At 41.9% G+C, this 17,524-nt stretch overlaps 1 protein-coding gene across 4 annotated transcripts in view; it reads left to right on the top strand.

Annotated features, from left to right (window-relative positions):
* negr1 (neuronal growth regulator 1) overlaps window positions 1-17,524 on the top strand; it is a 134,790-nt gene that overhangs the window by 108,477 nt on the left and 8,789 nt on the right. The window lies entirely within an intron of this gene.

The raw sequence follows: 17,524 nt of genomic DNA, 5'->3' as shown, positions 1-17,524 counted from the left end.
AAAGTTTAGTTGCGTCGAGTGGCAATTACAATAGAGTCAGCAATGTGACTGCTGAATACTCGGCTTTGGGAGTCACCCCACCAGCTAATGATATTATAAATACACTGCACTTATGAAATATTCAATAGGATGGAACATCTCCCACTGACTAGCTAACGTCAGGGTCTGGTACTGTAAATCTTAGAGGACTGGACTACAGTATTTAACTGCTCGAGGAAACTCTACAGTAAACAGTCTAGCCTTTATTTACCCAGCATGCCTGTCGTCAGACACACTGAGCTACCCACAGATAATCCTTTTTTTGCGGTGCACTTTCAGTTATATGGTGGCAAGATCAAGAGCCGTACAAAACCCCTTCTGCAGCCTCCTCGCCACCTTTCGCCACCCTGACTACTGTCCCTTACGGTTTGTTTTGAGGGGATATGCTGACCTTCATTTTCCCCCCTGAGTGCTAACTCCCCCAATCATCTCTGGAAGGGCCTGATAAGCAGATGGCATGTCATCTATCATACTTGACCCCGAGATCCCTGGACAATGTAAATAGACGATGGGTTTCTGTCCTGTGGAACTGGAGGCCTGTGAGCCAAAAACCTGTTGTTTCGGTACACGGGTTCAAACACACTCACATAGGCTGTTCTCAGGGAAAGACACTGCCGTTTCCAGCTATGCTCATGTACATCATATATATATAATGAAAAGTAAATAGGAAAACATAATTCTCCAGTGACTGCATGTACAAAACCCCTCACAACGCACCACATTATACAGGATCCATCCAGCACTAAGTAAGACTACTAATTAAACTATTTTATAGCACTCCTGAGCTTTACAGCATTATCCTCTGAAATATCAAAGTATGGCAGTGTTTCCAGAGTTCATTTAGTTGATCAACAGTACCCATGCCTTGAAATGAAAGCTGTTTTTTTTTTTTATATTATAGTGGTGCACATTATGATTGCCTTATGATCTTCTGTTTTCTCTCTGTAATTCATTTTAATGAGTATGAATCAAAGGAAGTGTTATTTTTGCTCTTTGGCTGATTGGTGCCTGGTTGTTTGTGTGATATTATTCATTACGGGTTAGGTTCTCTTTAGCTGGGGCTGCCTGGGCTTTTTATTGTAGTGCCCTTAAACACATTCTAAAGTGCTAATACTGATTAGTTAAATGTAGGAGATACCGACAATGCAATTGATTTTGGATGTACTGTGCTGGGAAGAATGATTTAAAACAAAGTGATGTCTCTTTGTCTTGATTTGCTTTGGTTAATTAATTCGGAAACACTAAAGATATGCTTCAAAAAACAACATTCAGTGCCAATGCAGGAAGGAGTTGTTGGTATGCACAGTGAACTGTCCTCCTTGTGTGTCGTAAGGTGTAGAAAAATAAACAACCAGAGTAACTCCACTCAGAGAGACACTGAAGACAGGAAATGGCATCCAAGCTCTATGTTTTAGCCAATCCAAATATTGGACAGTATTAATAACAAAAATATGCTTAAAATCCTCCCCAGTGACAGATTTTATGCCAAAAACTGATTAGCCAACAAACATCATATTCATCATCTTATTGCTACATCATTTAGAAATAATAATACAACTCAACTATTTTTTTATTTAATAAATGCTACTAAAATAAAGTCCCTAATAAAGAATAGACCTTAAAACATAAAATCCACTCACAGGCAATGCTTTGTGAGGGCTCAAAGGAGATTTTTACATTACAGGTCATTTAGCAGACACTATTATCCAGAGCGATTTACAGTGAACTAACTACAGGGACAGTCTCCCTAGAGCAACTTGGGGTTAAGTACCTTGATCAGTGGCACAATGGTGGCAGCCCTGGTATTGAATTCACAACCTTCTGGTGTTCTATTTGGAAGGCGTACCACCAGACCACTAGGCCATCACCATCCCGAGATGATTGCTATGGATTGTACTTGTTTACTTCCTGGTTTAGATCCTGGTTTAGGTATTTTTAGGGCAGTACCATAACCGGTCAATAGGGTAACCAAAGTTAAAAAACAACAAATGAACTTATCTTACTCACTAAACCCAGGGATTGAATGATGGACAAAGCGAGGATTTTTCAAACGTCGACATTGGGCATTTAAAAAAACAAAAACAATGTTGCTACAGTGTTGAATGTATCTCGAGGTTAGGGATGCCACTTGTTAAATGTCAATCAGTTAACAACCGTGGATATTTTTGACTGGTTACGCATGTCGGTCTATAGATTAATAGACGGCCTGTATGTTAATTCAACAGGACGGGCCCGGCGCCACAGATCGTTTTTGTATCCAGCTCTCTGAGTGAATGAAAGAGCAGGCGTATGAGTATTTAAAACGTTTCAATTCAGAATGGCTGCCTCATCTGATTAGCTCGTTATAGAAACCACCGATCAAACTACATAGAACGAATATCAGCTCATAGGGAATGGTGGCCTATTGATCCATCGACCTTCTCAATGTGTGCCAATAAACTTCAACAACCGAAAATAAAAAACATTAACATTTCAGCACCTCTAAATGGAAATAGAGCTTTGAATTGTGGCGACAAAGCTCATCGAGTCAATGGAGAGCCGGACTAAAGGAAAGCATCTCTTGTATTCACTTTGTGTTTGCCTTTTGTTTTTTTGCTGGTTGGATACCTGTTAATGAGAAGTCTGGGATAATGTTCTTCTGAGACTAATACAGTATATCCCAACATTATTCTCTTTCCAGACGACTCTCATAGAGCATTCAGAACACATATTGAGCTCCCACAAAGGCCCACTTACCCATCTTCCAAGAAATCTTTACTATATAAACAGATTTTTATCCATATTTCATGGGCCTTAGCCTTCGCTGTTCATCTCTGCCCCACGCAATGACTCGTTTTCAGGGTTGTTTTTCACCTGTTTGTCAGTCTCCAATATAAACGGCTGTGCTGCCCCCCCCACAGCAAATTATTCTACTTACCCCACTTCTCTCTCTCTGAGTCTCTCTGCCTCTCTGTTTCCAGCTCTATCGTTCCCTTGCTCCCACATGTACCGTTCTCCTCTCTGCCTCTGATTATCTCTCCCACTTCGCCTCTCCTCAGGAGTGTCGGCCATTAAATGCAAACCTGGTCATGCTTGTAGTCCCACGCACGCACAGAAGAAACGCAGCGACACACAAAGAAGCCGTAATAACTGTCTTCAGAAGAACAAGTAAACTATTTCACAGACTTCACTTTTTCTCTTGCTCATCTTCCATGGATATTTCTGCGTATTTCTGTGGATAATATTGGTGGTGGGTATTAAAACTAAGACCTGTCAGAGCCTTTCCAGTTTTTAAATTGTGCCAAAGAATCTTTCTTTTATGTGTTTATTCCCACCTCTCATTTGAGCTCTTGTTGCAGGCGGTGCTTTTATCCCTGTCGCTGTCACTTATATTCTTTTTCTCTAGCATAACTTTTCAGAGTTTGCAGATCACCAAATCTCACATATCTGCCGCTGTACCCAGAAGATCAAAGCACATTATGCATTGTAGCGCTTTCAGGTCTGTGACATCCTTCCCCAGTTTTGATGTTGATGTTGTTGTTGCACACTGTTAAAACCTGCATTCTCACTTTTGAATTGAAAGTTTGGCAAATAAGAAGAAAAGACCACACAAGGGAAATCATTGTTAAAGGGACAAGAATGGGAGTGTTTTTTGTCAATTCAAATCTTTTTCCAACTTTAATTGGCTCTTTTGCCACAGCAGTCAGGGCGATTAATAAGACAATTCATTTGGAAAGATGAGTTTTGGTCCCAACAACAGACCTAACTCTGCAGTTGCTGTGTGAGAGCTGGAGCAGAAAATGGATAGTCATTTACTTTTATGACCACAAAAGGCTGCTGTAGAGATTCAGTCTTGGTCTATAATTGAGACACAAGGGTATATTCTCTTTCTGGACAGACTCTAATGGTTAGTGCATTAAGGAGGATGATTGAAGAAAGCAACACACTTACAGTAGAGGATGCGGTAAATCAGAAAGGATGGCTTTTTGGCCCACTTGTAGATTGCAGTGTGTTCACACTGTGCAGTGCTTTAGGTCTTTCCTCTCTCTCCTCTCTGGTGAGAGCACTCTTCAGCAATGTTAAATGGGTGTAATTTTCTAGCCAAAGAGAACACTTTTAGTGATAATGGAGAAGAGGCTTTGGACATGTTGTCATTGCCCTTTGAAATACAGTAAATGCACTATTCCAGCCTCGGTAGTTGTTAGGAGGCTCTTCCATGCATCACTCTCAGGTTTTGTATTCAGCTCATGAGGGATGAGGAGCTGAGGCAGTATCTTTCATCAGCTGGACTGCATATTTACAGGTGCATAATCCTGCCATATCTAACTAAGCCTCACAACAGTGTTCATTTTGGGATTGTATCTTTCTTTTAACAAGAATTCACCTTCTAGTCATTTGATTATTATTCGTTTTAATGATTTCTTTTTTTAATCATGTAAAATTTAAGTCTCATTGCATTTTTACTTTTTTATGTCTTCTCAGAATTCTGAAGCTTTATCTGTCGCCGTTTGATGTGTACTGTTACCATGGTTACATGTGTTGTGTTATCACTAGGTTGCCGCTGATTACTTTGTTTATACCGGAATGTAACGCACAACGTCACGCTGCAGAAAAACAATAAAGGCAGTGTCCTTAGTTGTCATTCCCAAACTCTGGTCTTTTTCCTATAGTTGACCGTCTGCCGTCACAGAGTTCACAGATAACTCGCTGTCATTCTCAGTGCTGCTAGCTTGAGCTCTCCACTGCATGTGTTGCACTGTACTACTACTATTCACAGTCTGGGTTTAGTTTAAGACATCTACTAACTTTAATGCAATGATATTCTTTGAGACAACAGCTCTGCGGTTGACTGCTAAAATAAATGAAATCTTTCCTACAGATAGCTTATAAACATTAAAGATAGCCAACTGAACATCACATCCACAGCCCCTGTAACGATGACGTTAACATTAGCTTAGCTAGCTCAGATATGTCAGCGTGCTGGCCCGCATGGTTTTGTGGTTTGTCACAGCTGTTTTATTATTATTTGGTGTAATTTTCAGTTGGATTGTATATTCATTTTGTTCATAAATCTGTTATGTTTTACGTCCAAGAACGAGTAAGGTTAGTCTTACTTTGCATTAAACAGTAGTTAGAGCATTTGTTTATTCGTCCATTCTTTAGACTAAAAACATTTATTCATCGCGTCTGTTGAAGAAAATAACACTACCTACCAATAATGTGATATTGCTATGAACACTGAACATTTATTACAAAGCTTCTGTCAGGCAATTCACATTTCCTGCAAGCTTCACTTTTGACTTTGGGTGTCAGGCCTGGGCAGCTTGTAGTGTGGTTTCATATATATTCATATATGACAGCTGGCTGCCAACAGATTACTTGTCTTTCATGTGATTGTGCCAGAGGGGGGGGGGTTGAGTCTTTGTTGCCAACTATCTTGACATGTTTTCTTCCTTGTATTTGAATCTCAGAGGCATTGGGTGCCTATATGTCACTCCATGATAAGTGTTGGAAATTACACAGTAATTAGTTTGCCCATTCTAAACAAACCCTGACTGACGCTGACAGTGGGAGACGCTTGAGGTGTAAAGATACTATGCCCACTGACTCCAAAAGCAACCTCTGCTAAACACTTGAATATTATTATAGGATTCGTTTCACTTGTATGAATCAAACATACATACATAATGATATGGAGATTAATGCAAGCTGCTGTTTTATTTTTTATTAAGTCTGTTGCTAAATCATTTTCTTTTCATTATGCAACCAGATTAAGTGACACTTCAGAGGTTTTATATTTGTGCCGTTTTTTCAGTTGTACTGTACATTTTCACAGTATATAAAAGTAACTGTAAATTAGTTTTAGCAAAAATAGCAATAACCTAATATTTGATAGATATTATTAACTACGTGCCGTATGAACTGGGAAGGTGATACGATGGTATGACAATAGAAATGTGTCAATCCTCAGACATTTTATTTTACCATATATACTGAGGGTGTTCTCTCTTTTATAGCTCTAGCTGGATTGGATCATTGTTTGCAATATTCGCAATATTGGATATGCAAGATTTTTGTATCAATATGATGAAGGGTCTTGTTTGATTCACTAAAGTGGCCGAAATCCAACATTCGCATCTGGTTATTTATCATTGGGCATTTTCTCTATGGAATTTCCATAAAAGTGATAAATAATCTTTCTATATTACCCACATCAGTTGTTTAGTGTTATAAATATTAACAATTCACTTGCAGTCTTCCTATTTAGTATTTGTAAGCCATATGTAACATTTAAAAAAAGGTTTAAAATGCGGTATAATGTAGTTGTAAACAGATAAGTGTACATCTGTCGACAACTATTACTCCTTCCGTGGGCACCCATAAGTGGAGAAAGGTATAAAAACAGATAATAAAAGTATGTAAAACACAGTTGTTATATCTTCATAGAAAAAGTTATAAATGTTGACAAAAACTGTACATTGATAAACACTTTTTAAAAAAGTGTCCTTATAGCTACAACATTATATGCATCTGTTGTAAACCGAATATAAAAATGTTGTATACTGATGGTACATGCTTAATATAGGAGGACTTAAATGAAAGTGTTATCCATACAACCAAATCCAATTGGGATCAGTTTTTATATGCATATAAATAAAACATATAGATGCATTTAATAAACAGAATGTGAGTCCAGTTAGCTTGAAGACATGACATAGCAGGTTTGTTCGGGGCTCGCCTGAGCTCGCTCCATCGATTGATCTTTAACTCCTACTTACAGCACTTGCATGAAAAATGCCTGCCAGTCATCACAGATGTGACCGCATTGACTACCGATTTGCATTTCATCCAGCTTTGGCTGAAACAGAATTCAAGCTCCTCTTAATCGCAGCAACTCAGACACAAAACCGCATAACTCAAACAGCAGTTGGTTTCCACTTTGTATGCATGATTATTCTGCAGGAAATGTGATAGTAGGATTCACTACTGCTATTCTTGAGTCAAGTTAGGACGCACTTTTTTTTTTATCTTTGTCCACAGAGAGATTTCTAAATGAATTCTGTAGACTTACTGCACTTGTTTCCTTCAAAAACATTGTGTTATCGATTAGGTGGTTCCATACGCGCTGTCCTTATGGCACAGCAACGATTTTTGTCTACAGTCTTCTCAAAGCACACTCCAGACACCTTCCCCTCATCTTTTCTTTAATTCTTTCCTCACTTCTTTTGTCAAGTTTGATGTCTTCAGAGTCGCCCCTCCGCCCTCTCAGAATGAACTTTGTGCTCAGTGTTGTTTTACTCTGGCAGACAATTATCTCTGAAACGCCTGGACAGAAAGAGCTGCGCTTCACGACAATTTCCCCCTAACCTTAAATCAGTCCAACACTGCCCATCACCCACTAAATGGCACACACACACACACACACACACACACACACACACACACACACACACACACACACACATTAAATCATGCTGACGTACACAGGTAAGCGTTTTCTCTCTTTTCATTTCTCTCGTATTTATGCTATTAAAGCTGTGTGGACTTGTAGTAAAGTTCATCTAGCACACACTTACACACACACACACACACACCGCTTCAATCACTGTCACGAGCCTCAGGAAAAACCTCTCAATCAGCCCAACAACAGATGACAGTATCTATAATAAACCACCCATTAAAATATGAGCATATGCATTGCCTTTCTCTCCGTTTACGCTCCTCAAGAATTTTCAAAATCTTTTTATTGACAAACCACACCTTGAAGACCTTGGAGGTTTTTAAACGCGGTTAGAAAAGGTCATGACATTCAGAAATGACATTCTCTTTGGGGAAATGGCTTGGATGTTTGGCCGTTAAATAAGGTTAGTTCTATTGGCTCGATTTCCGAGCTGTTTAACGTCCTCAGCATTACTTGAGAGTGGCCGTCTCTGCTAACACTAAAGGTTCTCGGTGCAAGTTGGGTTACACCATGTGTGATACACTCCCCTAGAGGCTATTAAAGATTGCAGAACATGCTCTCTCACACACACGCTACCACACATACTGTATAAGCACTTACATGCCAAGTACGTTCCCATTTGGTGGTAGTAGTTTGTGTGGAGGGTTATTGCTGACAGTTAATGATACAGTTCTTCATTCGCAAACCCATGCACATGCACAAACACTGTTATGCATCCTGCACAGCTCACTGCTATCTCAGTTCCCCGGTTGCCCTACTCAGGTCTTCTCATGCAACACAGGAATTGAAATGCAAGTGCTTAAGGCTAATGCCTTGAAGGCCCCAAACAGAAACGATTAACCCTTTAGTATTCCCCTGGCCTCGCAGCTAATGAGCTATTCAAGGCTTTTGACAAGGATCCACACTCTTTACATTCATTAATGATGAAGAAAGGTCAATAAACACGTTGAAAGATGCCTTTGGCAAAAATAATCTCAGAACTCAATACACCAAGGCTCTATGGGCCTCTGAAGTGATAAACGGCTCTGTTTAAAAAAAAAATCCAAGTCCCCCCGTCCTGCTGAATTACTGTAACGTGTTTGAAACAATCAATGGGCTGAGCTACTCACAAGCCAGAGTCCTGTCACCATTGACACTGTTAATTAGCACTGAAGAATCCCAGGCGCTTTTGTCTGAGCACATTTGAAAGGACACGAGCGGATTAGACCTTTTTGTTTTACATTTGTTATTCCTAATGCCATCTAGCATGGGGAGATCTTAGTGATGGTGGGTGGCTCCCAGTGGGCATCCAGCCACAGATCTGCGTACCAACATGAAACAGCTAAAAAAGACTGGAAATGGGCCCAGGTGCCTTTCACTAGAACAGTAAGCAATCCTAGTACAGATCAGAATCAGAGATATTCTCTACTTCCATGGTTGTTCATTGGTATTGCTTTTATATATGTCTGACACTGAATTAAAATGTTGCATTGATGGTTAACATTTGATTAATATGGGTTGTGTGATGTATAGCAATCCTCTTGTTTTTGTTCCAGATCAGACCAAACCAGACAAAAAGGATTGATAAACCACCCCAAATATAAACTTGGTGGTTTATTAACCATCAAGATAGCTACAGTATATTTATATAGAATTTTACATCGAACATGCCTCCACAAAGTGTTGCAACATGTACTATTTTTGGAAGATAAATAAATCTAGTTATATATTTTATATTTCATGTGTCTACAAATTCCACGAAAATACCAAAACCAGCAATAAATTGATCACTAAAAGGTATTGTATGTGTATCTAAAACATGATATCTGTGCTACACTGTTGTCCAAAAACAATTGAAACACATTAATGTGCCAAATCATTGCACTGTGTAACATGTTCCTTTATTGCAATGAAGGTGGGCACTGCAGTATTTTAAATCCTTCCCATATACACCAAAGTAGTGCCTTAAATACTCACTAGAGCAAACATTACTCCTTTTTGAGTAATGTTTGCTAAAAACCTACATGAGGAAATTATTTAACCTTTTTTTTTTTTTTTTTTATTAAACAAATGTTTTTTAAGACGTTTTTTAGAGATTTACATCTTCAGTAGGAACCAATGGGGTTGGGTCTGCGTGCCACAGACAAGACAAACTAACACATCGTAAGATTTGGGCTTTCCATGCGATTTGTTTACAGTGACAATGATATGTAATATTTCCTGCCGTATGCTAGCTATAGAGAATTGACACCTAAATACTTCTGGAGATGCTGCAGGTGTCCAGAGTGACTTATGTTGTATTCAAGGTGGAAAATGATTCAATCACGATGTACATGTGAGCTGAACACTGTTGGACTGAAGCGAGACATGTTGTCATGAGTCATACAAAGAGAGCATGTTGAAATGAATGATTATGTGTTACCTTACACAATCTGTGGTCTCTCGTTGTAAGTTTAGCAAGTCTGCTATTAAATATAGGAAAGTGTTTTTTTAAAGAGGGAGTTTGATTGTGTTATTTTTTTGACATCATATTTATAACTTATGTGGAAATATTTTTTTCAGCAGGCTGTATATGTTGCTTTGATAGGATAACATCCTTACTTGGAAATATTGGAAGTCTTGATGAAAATAATCTTGGTCCACTAATGAACAATGATAGAATAGGCCAGTGGTCAGATTCTGGGTCTTATTTACCAATAAAACAGCATTCTTTCTTAAATTGCTGGTGGAACTTTGATCATTATTTTCTAGATAGATGGCATTAGCCCCTTTTATATGCCTCTTCTGTGACCCTATATATTCTATATTTTTAATAATTGCCTTTAATGGTATGAATGCAATATAATTGTACTGACATTTGGCATACTCTCGTTCATTGTCACGAGAGCAGTGAGTCAACTTGATAATGAATACTGTATGTAAATGTGAAAGCGTCTACTCTGTTTCAAACCACAAAGGGACATGTGTGTGTTTTACCAAACATATTGATATTTGCTGCTTCTGGTACCCAGCTGAGTTGAACCAGGGGTCAATCCACCGCTCCAATTTGTCGGTAAACGCAGACTTATTCCCCTCAGTGATTCCAGTCGATAATGTTTGACCTCATGTGAAAAACAGGAACACAGAGGCGGAGAAAGTGGTACTTACAGACTTGGGAGCTGAAGTCACCAAGTCCCACATCAAAGGGAAAGAGCATGTGTCACCATAATCAGTTCTGGTATTTATGCAACCATGAAAGTTGCATATCGATAGTGTCAGTGTGGCAGGGAGGATAAGCCTGCTGAGGAAAGACTAAAGTGGATTTGGAGTGGGGGGAGGGGGGGTGTATGGGAAGGAGCAGATAAGAGTTAAGGACTTTTTTTAGGATCTGACACATTTCAGTTTGAGGTGATATTGTCTGCCTTTTATTCATACAACCTTAACTTCCAGTCGTTCATTGTCATTGTACAGAGTGCACACCAGTCAGCACTTGCAAATAGTGGTATAAAGCTTGGAACGATCTCAAATTGGATGTGCGTCACACTTAACTTTCAAATGCACCCATTGTTTTTATTTGGCAGCATTCTGTGGTGGTGACTTTTCTGCCCTTAAACTGTTTTCATTTTCTGAAGCATTTAAAAAGCAGCAAGACCTGTGCAGCTGATGTTAGCCACACTTAGAAAGCTAAACATGGAAATCAAGTTACATTAGCACAATTTTGAGGTGTTTGTACTTTAATTTAGTATTTCCATTTTATGCTACTTTTACCACGACATATTAGAAGGAAATGTAGTCCATCCATCAATCCATCGTCTACCGCTTATCCGGGGTCGGGTCGCCGGGGTAGCAGCTCCAGTAAGGAACCCCAAACTTCCCTTCTCCGGGCCACATCTGCCACTGGGGGATCCCAAGCCGTTCCCAGGCCAGTGAGGAGATATAATCTCTCCACTGAGTCCTGGGTCTTCCCCGGGGTCTCTTCCCAGCTGGACGTGCCTGGAACACCTCCCTAGGGAGGCGGCCAGGTGGCATCCTTACTAGATGCCTGAACCACCTCAACTGGCTCCTTTCAACGCAAAGGAGCAGCGGCTCTACTCCGAGTCTCTCACGGATGGCTGAGCTTCTCACCCTATCTCTAAGGGAGACGCCAGCCACCCATCTGAGAAAACCCATTTTGGCCGCTTGTACCTGTGATCTCGTTCTTTCGGTCATGACCCAGCCTTCATGACCATAGGTGAGGGTAGGAACGAAGATCGCCCGGAAGATCGAGAGCTTTGCCTTCTGGCTCAGCTCTCTTTTCGTCACAACGTTAAGCGAATGTAATACCGCCCCCGCTGCTCCGATGCTCCGGCCAATCTATCGCGAACAAGACCCTGAGGTACTTGAACTCCTTCACTTGGGGTAAGGGCTCATTCCCTACCCGGAGTAGGCAATCCACCGGTTTCCTGCTGAGAGCCATGGCCTCAGATTTTGAGGTGCTGATCCTCATCCCAACCGCTTCACACTCGGCTGCGAACCGATCCTGTGACTGTTGAAGGTCACAGACCGATGACGCCATCAGGACCACATCATCTGCAAAGAGCAGCGATGAGATCCTCAGGAACTGCAACCCCTCTCCTCCACGACTACGCCTCGATATCCTGTCCATGAAAATGACAAACAGGATTGGTGATAAAGCGCAGCCCTGGCGGAGGCCAACATTCACTGGGAACAAGTCCGATTTACTGCCAAGTATCCGGACACAACTCTCGCTTTGGGCGTACAGGGATTGGATGGCCCTCAGAAGTGACCCCTCACCCCGTACTCCCACAGCACCTCCCACAGTATCACCCGGGGGACCCGGTTATACGCCTTCTCCAGATCCACAAACACATGTAGACCGGTTGGGCGTACTCCCAGGCCCCCTCCAGGATCCTTGCGAGAGTGAAGAGTTGGTCCGTTGTTCCACGACCAGGACGGAATCCACATTGTTCCTCTTCAATCAGAGCTTCGACTATCGGCCGAACCTTTCCAGCACCTTGGAGTAGACTTTACCGGGGAGGCTGAGGAAATGTAGTGATTGTGATAAATGTATTGGTCTACTCCACTACATTTATGTAACGGCTCTTATATACTTTTCAGATAAGACAAAAACAAAAGATAAGCTTATAAAAATACAATCCATTGTTAAAGATTAAACCAGTGACTCCCAACCTCTTTGGCCTAACCCTTTTAAAAACAGCAGCGTCTTGTACGGGCCTATTATACAATGTGTGGTGTTTGTTGAACTGTATTATGAAGGCCTACCCATCGCAATGTAAATCAGAGCTTCAGTAAGCTGGATGATTTCAGTCCTTCCGTCTTCAGGGATCCAACAGAAATGTCAGACGAAGAACATCAATGTGACACACGTCATATGCACTCTTCATTTCTGCCTTAAATACGTCCTCCAGATTAACTGCATCTGACATTGGTGACTTAGCTTTTAGGCTTTTTAGCACAGCCCATCTCCAGGACAGCAGACCGTGGCTATTTATAATTAATTATAAGCACAACAATTAGTTTTCTAGTTTCAGTTCAAAAAGGAGTTAATTTTCATTCCCAACTGCAATCTCGCAAAGGTACATGCGTCAAGAGGGTCATTTAAGAAGAATTGACACATTAATGTTTTGTTCTGTTGCAGCATACTTACGTGTGTGTGTGTGTGTGTGTGTGTGTGTGTGTGTGTGTATGCAGGTGTATGCGTGTGTAAGGCAGACTGCTGTATAAAATACCCCTCTCTGAAGCAGTGGTGCTCACTTCAGGACTCTATAGCTTTTATCTGAACCTCCTGCAGGCAGTCAGCAACAAGGTGGGGAGTAGAGACAGGAGTGCATTCACTGCCTCGGGTTCTGTCTTGGCGTAATAAAGGAACATTTCATGTGTGACACTCACACAGCCTACGGGCGTACACTATCTAAAGCAGACTTTGAGCTAGCAATAATTAACGTAAACATATGGCGTGTGCCTCCATTGGATTGTGCCTCTCCACCACGCAGCCTCAAGTCTTATGTAGCGCCTCAGCAAAAAATAATCCACTGCACATGCTAATCACTCGCCAATTGATTTGGCCCTTTTTGGTCCAACAATTTCTGTAAACCACTGAATTGATCTGAGAGAAATCAATTAACAGCTTAAGGTAGGTAAATATGAACAACAAATATGGATTGCTCTGTATACAATATGAACATCTGAGCAAATTCGGGCTGCAGCTTGTGCGGAGATGCTCAGCGTGAGCAAATTCCATTCAGGTCCAACTAGCCCCAGGTGAACTGTGATAACCAGGCAGTCTGCAGTGATAAAGTTATCTTATATCCATCAAGAAGAAAATGCACTTAACCCTCAACATTCAGACCTGCTGTGTTATCAGCACCATAATGGAAATTGATAAAAGAGAGCTGTCTTATCATAATCCTACGTACATAACAGCAGGGAATTGCTATTTTAGGAGGCTACAGGCGAAGGAGCCAGGCGGAACGGAGAGGGCAGGAAGAGAGGCTTGCCTCCTGGTTGGAGATGAGATGTTATCCAGCTATATTGATGGAGCAGCTCATGGAGATGCAAGTAGCGTCAGTTTGTCGTAAGACATTTCTCATAACCAAAGCCAGACTGTAGCTGTCATCACAGGGGCGCAGTAGCTAAGCAACGGCTGACTCAGCAAAATCCTTGGGCCTGCAGCAGGACTCGCACAGAAATAAAACCCTGATAAGCATTAAAAAGTGAGGGAGAGACGGGGGCTTTGGGAGTTATTAGAGATAGTGAGAGTGAGAGACCCAAATATGAAAGGGAGATTATTATAGAGACAGTGAAAGGAAGGGAGCGGAAGAGAAAAGAAAAGTGGGGCTGCATGAATTTGCTACATGCTGACACCATTTGTTTGCGTCCCTGTGCATTTTATTAAGCCTCTAACATTAAACAGATTTAGCTGGAGCAGCCAAAGTCATAGAGTAATTATGCTTTTGGAAATGATGTGATTAAAAACGCTCGCTTAAAGTATCAATCCACTATTTATTTTTGTTTATTCCCAGAACGTGCTGATGTGGATTTACCCTCTAAATTTAGAAAAAGAGAAGAAGAAAAAAGCTACAAGGGAAAATTCATAAAACATTTGAAAAATGGAGATTTATCCATCAGGCATGCATATAAAGTACATCATTTGCAAGCTCAGTGATTTCCTGCATCAAGCATGTCCTTGAATTGATAGGTGCAATAAACATACGTGTAGGTCACTCTGAATTTTGGATGCCAGACTCATAAGTTCACTATTCAGTATATATACTTTCTGTTTAAGAAAGAGGAGGAAAGAGAAACTGTATATGTGAGGAGGCGATCAATAATGAAAAAGAACAGTATCTAGAACGCTTTGAACGTCTTCTTTGTCGGGATATCTTCCTCCAGCTTACACTGTGCTGAGGTGGCTCTTTTATGTGTCCAGATACCCCACAGAGACGTTGATTAAGTCAAGCTGAAGGCCAAAGCCTGCCTGCAATCGAGAGCCCCCAGCTCACTCAGTAAGCTATCAGGTGACCCGTCTCTCTCACTCATTCACTCTCCAGTTAGATACTGATGCTGAGAGAGCTATTAGAGACCGGGCTCCAGCCCCAAAAAGCATTCTGCTGGGTGTTGATAACCGGCAGGTACGAGGAGGGAAGGAGGCTAGGAGGGAGGGGTGGGGTGAGGATATGGCAGCACTGGGAGGCGGAGGAGGGTAAATGATCTCTGAAGGCCATCTTATTAATGGGGGCTTTTCATTACTAGCACTAATGCAAATGATTGGTGGGGCTAATGAGCTCGAAGGTCCGTGTGAATGAGAGCTCTGAGGACCAGCAGTGTATGATGATCATAGCGGGAGATGAAGGTGATGAGTTTTGAACATCATATCAGGCCATGATGAACATTTTGCTTGTAAAGAGGAACAGAGAGAGAAATGGATGAATGAGCTGATGGGTCGGCAAGTCAATTGTGCAGCAACTCAATATGGCAGGCTGCTACAGGCAAGAGGGTACAAGATGAGTGGCAGAGGAGACAAGTGTATTTCACTGTCAGTGGATTGAAGTGAGGTAAAGCATGGAAAATGTCTTGATCGACTTGCACACTCTCAGTGTGTAAGCATTTAAAAGACGATGGAGCGCTGCGCGTTCTTTGAAGGGGCGGCATCCCCTCATCAAATGTCATGAGCGTTGCATGATATCCCATTTGCACTCTTTACTGAACACCAGCGCAGTTCCCCTGCTTTTGGTTTGTGCTGTACTGTGTTAAAGACACCCTTGGTGGTTGCTGTGAACCTTGCATGTAGAGGGATTTAGCCCGATTTACAGCATGGTGTGTACAGGATCAGTTCTGGCTCAGGAGTGTCTCATGTGGGCTCTCGCAGGGGAGCTGCGGGGGGAGGACCGAAGGCCACTGATGGATGGTCAAGGACACTGAACCCCTCCCCCACCGCCCTGCTCAGAAGAGCCCATCTCTGAAGCCGTGTCCTCAGGGGGATTGGGATGCTGCCTGGCTGGCTGCCGTCTGTGCGGCACTCATGACAGCCTGCTCGGAGGATACGAGCAACTCAAGCGATGAATTATCCGCTAAACAACAAAAGAATGAATTGGAGACTTAATCCAACACAAAATATTCTGTTTTCTTCTTCTTGCATTTTCACATGTGCTTTGTGGAACATGTATGAAACTTACCTTAAAGCAAATGCAAGATTGGGGATTTCTGAATGGAGCTCAAACCCAGCGTGTGTGACGGGTAAAGGGCTGACAAGAGGCAGGGAAAGGAGCTCATGCTATTACTTAATGAATGATGATGTTCCAGTGATTTACAGTGCAGTGCATAACACTCGAGATGGTACTCAAAACAAACCCCGCATTGAGTGTCACTGTTGCATATTTCAGTATGATTCACTATCTGTGTCAACACTGACTGAGGTTCAGGGCCTTAGCATTTGTTGTGCATATGATATGTGGGTGACAAAACTGCTGTCGATTGAGATTTTGGTGGGGAGGGAAGGAGAGAGAGAGAGAGAGAGAGAGAGAGAGAGAGAGAGAGAGTGTCTGTGGCTCATACTCCCGACACACTATTTAAAGCTGATGGCTTTAGTCCAGGATCAGAGGAGAGAACTACGGATTGTTATTTTCATATGACTGTGGCTAGAGCTGGGGAGGCTTTAGTTTTTCATTTCAATTCGGTTGCAAAACAGTAATCGAAGCGTATCGCTTTCATCTCCACTTATCTCTTCCACTCCTCTCCCTTTGGAGCGCTGCTCGTCTTCCCGGCGTTTGTGCATCTTGACACTGTTTGTTTCTCTATGATATATTGTCTGTGATTCTGCTACTTCATTGTTGCTCGGTGCTGATGTACATGGCAATTAAATTCAAACCCAAAAGAGGTATAGCTCAGTCAGTCCCCCCACCCCCCTCCCTCGCTCTCCTGTCCGCTGCTGCTGCAGCCTCGCTCTCGCACCCCTTTCAATCACTGTCTTTTTCCCCAGCTCTCTCTTCCTTTGATTCCTTGCTCTCCCCCGTATCTGTCTTTCTTTTGCGCTCGCTTTCTGTCTCTCTCTGTCCCCTTTCTATTCCCTTCATGTTAATAAGCAGAGTAATGGTGTTGCAGGCAGTTCCTGGTTGGGGAGTTAATTAAAATGGCAAGTTACAGCCCACACAGTCAAAACAATGGAGGCCCCTGCTTTTCACATTGACACAAGGAGATATTAAACAACCCAAAATCAAACACTGTAAAGAGGCAGGAACACAGTATCACAGACTATCCACTAACCTCACTTCCACTCCTCAAGTACTGAGGGCTTTATTGTTACACTCTCCAGACCAGTCAACATTAGTCAGCGCAGGGATCCGGTAATTACCTTCCGAGCTCCCTGAACTGCTGCATGAAAAACAGTTGTGTACAAGATATTAATGTCATTACTGCAGCATTCACTGTGCCAGAAACTACACTGACACTGATCAGATGAGCAGCTGAAGGAGGGGAATAGCAACATCTGCCTATTCCCCACCCACCACCACAAACACACACACACACACACACACACACATAACCTCAATGATTGTGCTAGCTTGG

The sequence above is a fragment of the Cottoperca gobio genome, chromosome 4 (assembly GCF_900634415.1).
Source record: "Cottoperca gobio chromosome 4, fCotGob3.1, whole genome shotgun sequence".
In the NCBI taxonomy this organism is placed as follows: domain Eukaryota; kingdom Metazoa; phylum Chordata; class Actinopteri; order Perciformes; family Bovichtidae; genus Cottoperca; species Cottoperca gobio.
The sequence above is the reverse complement of the archived record's forward strand: the minus strand, read 5'-3'. Positions and strand labels throughout refer to the sequence as shown.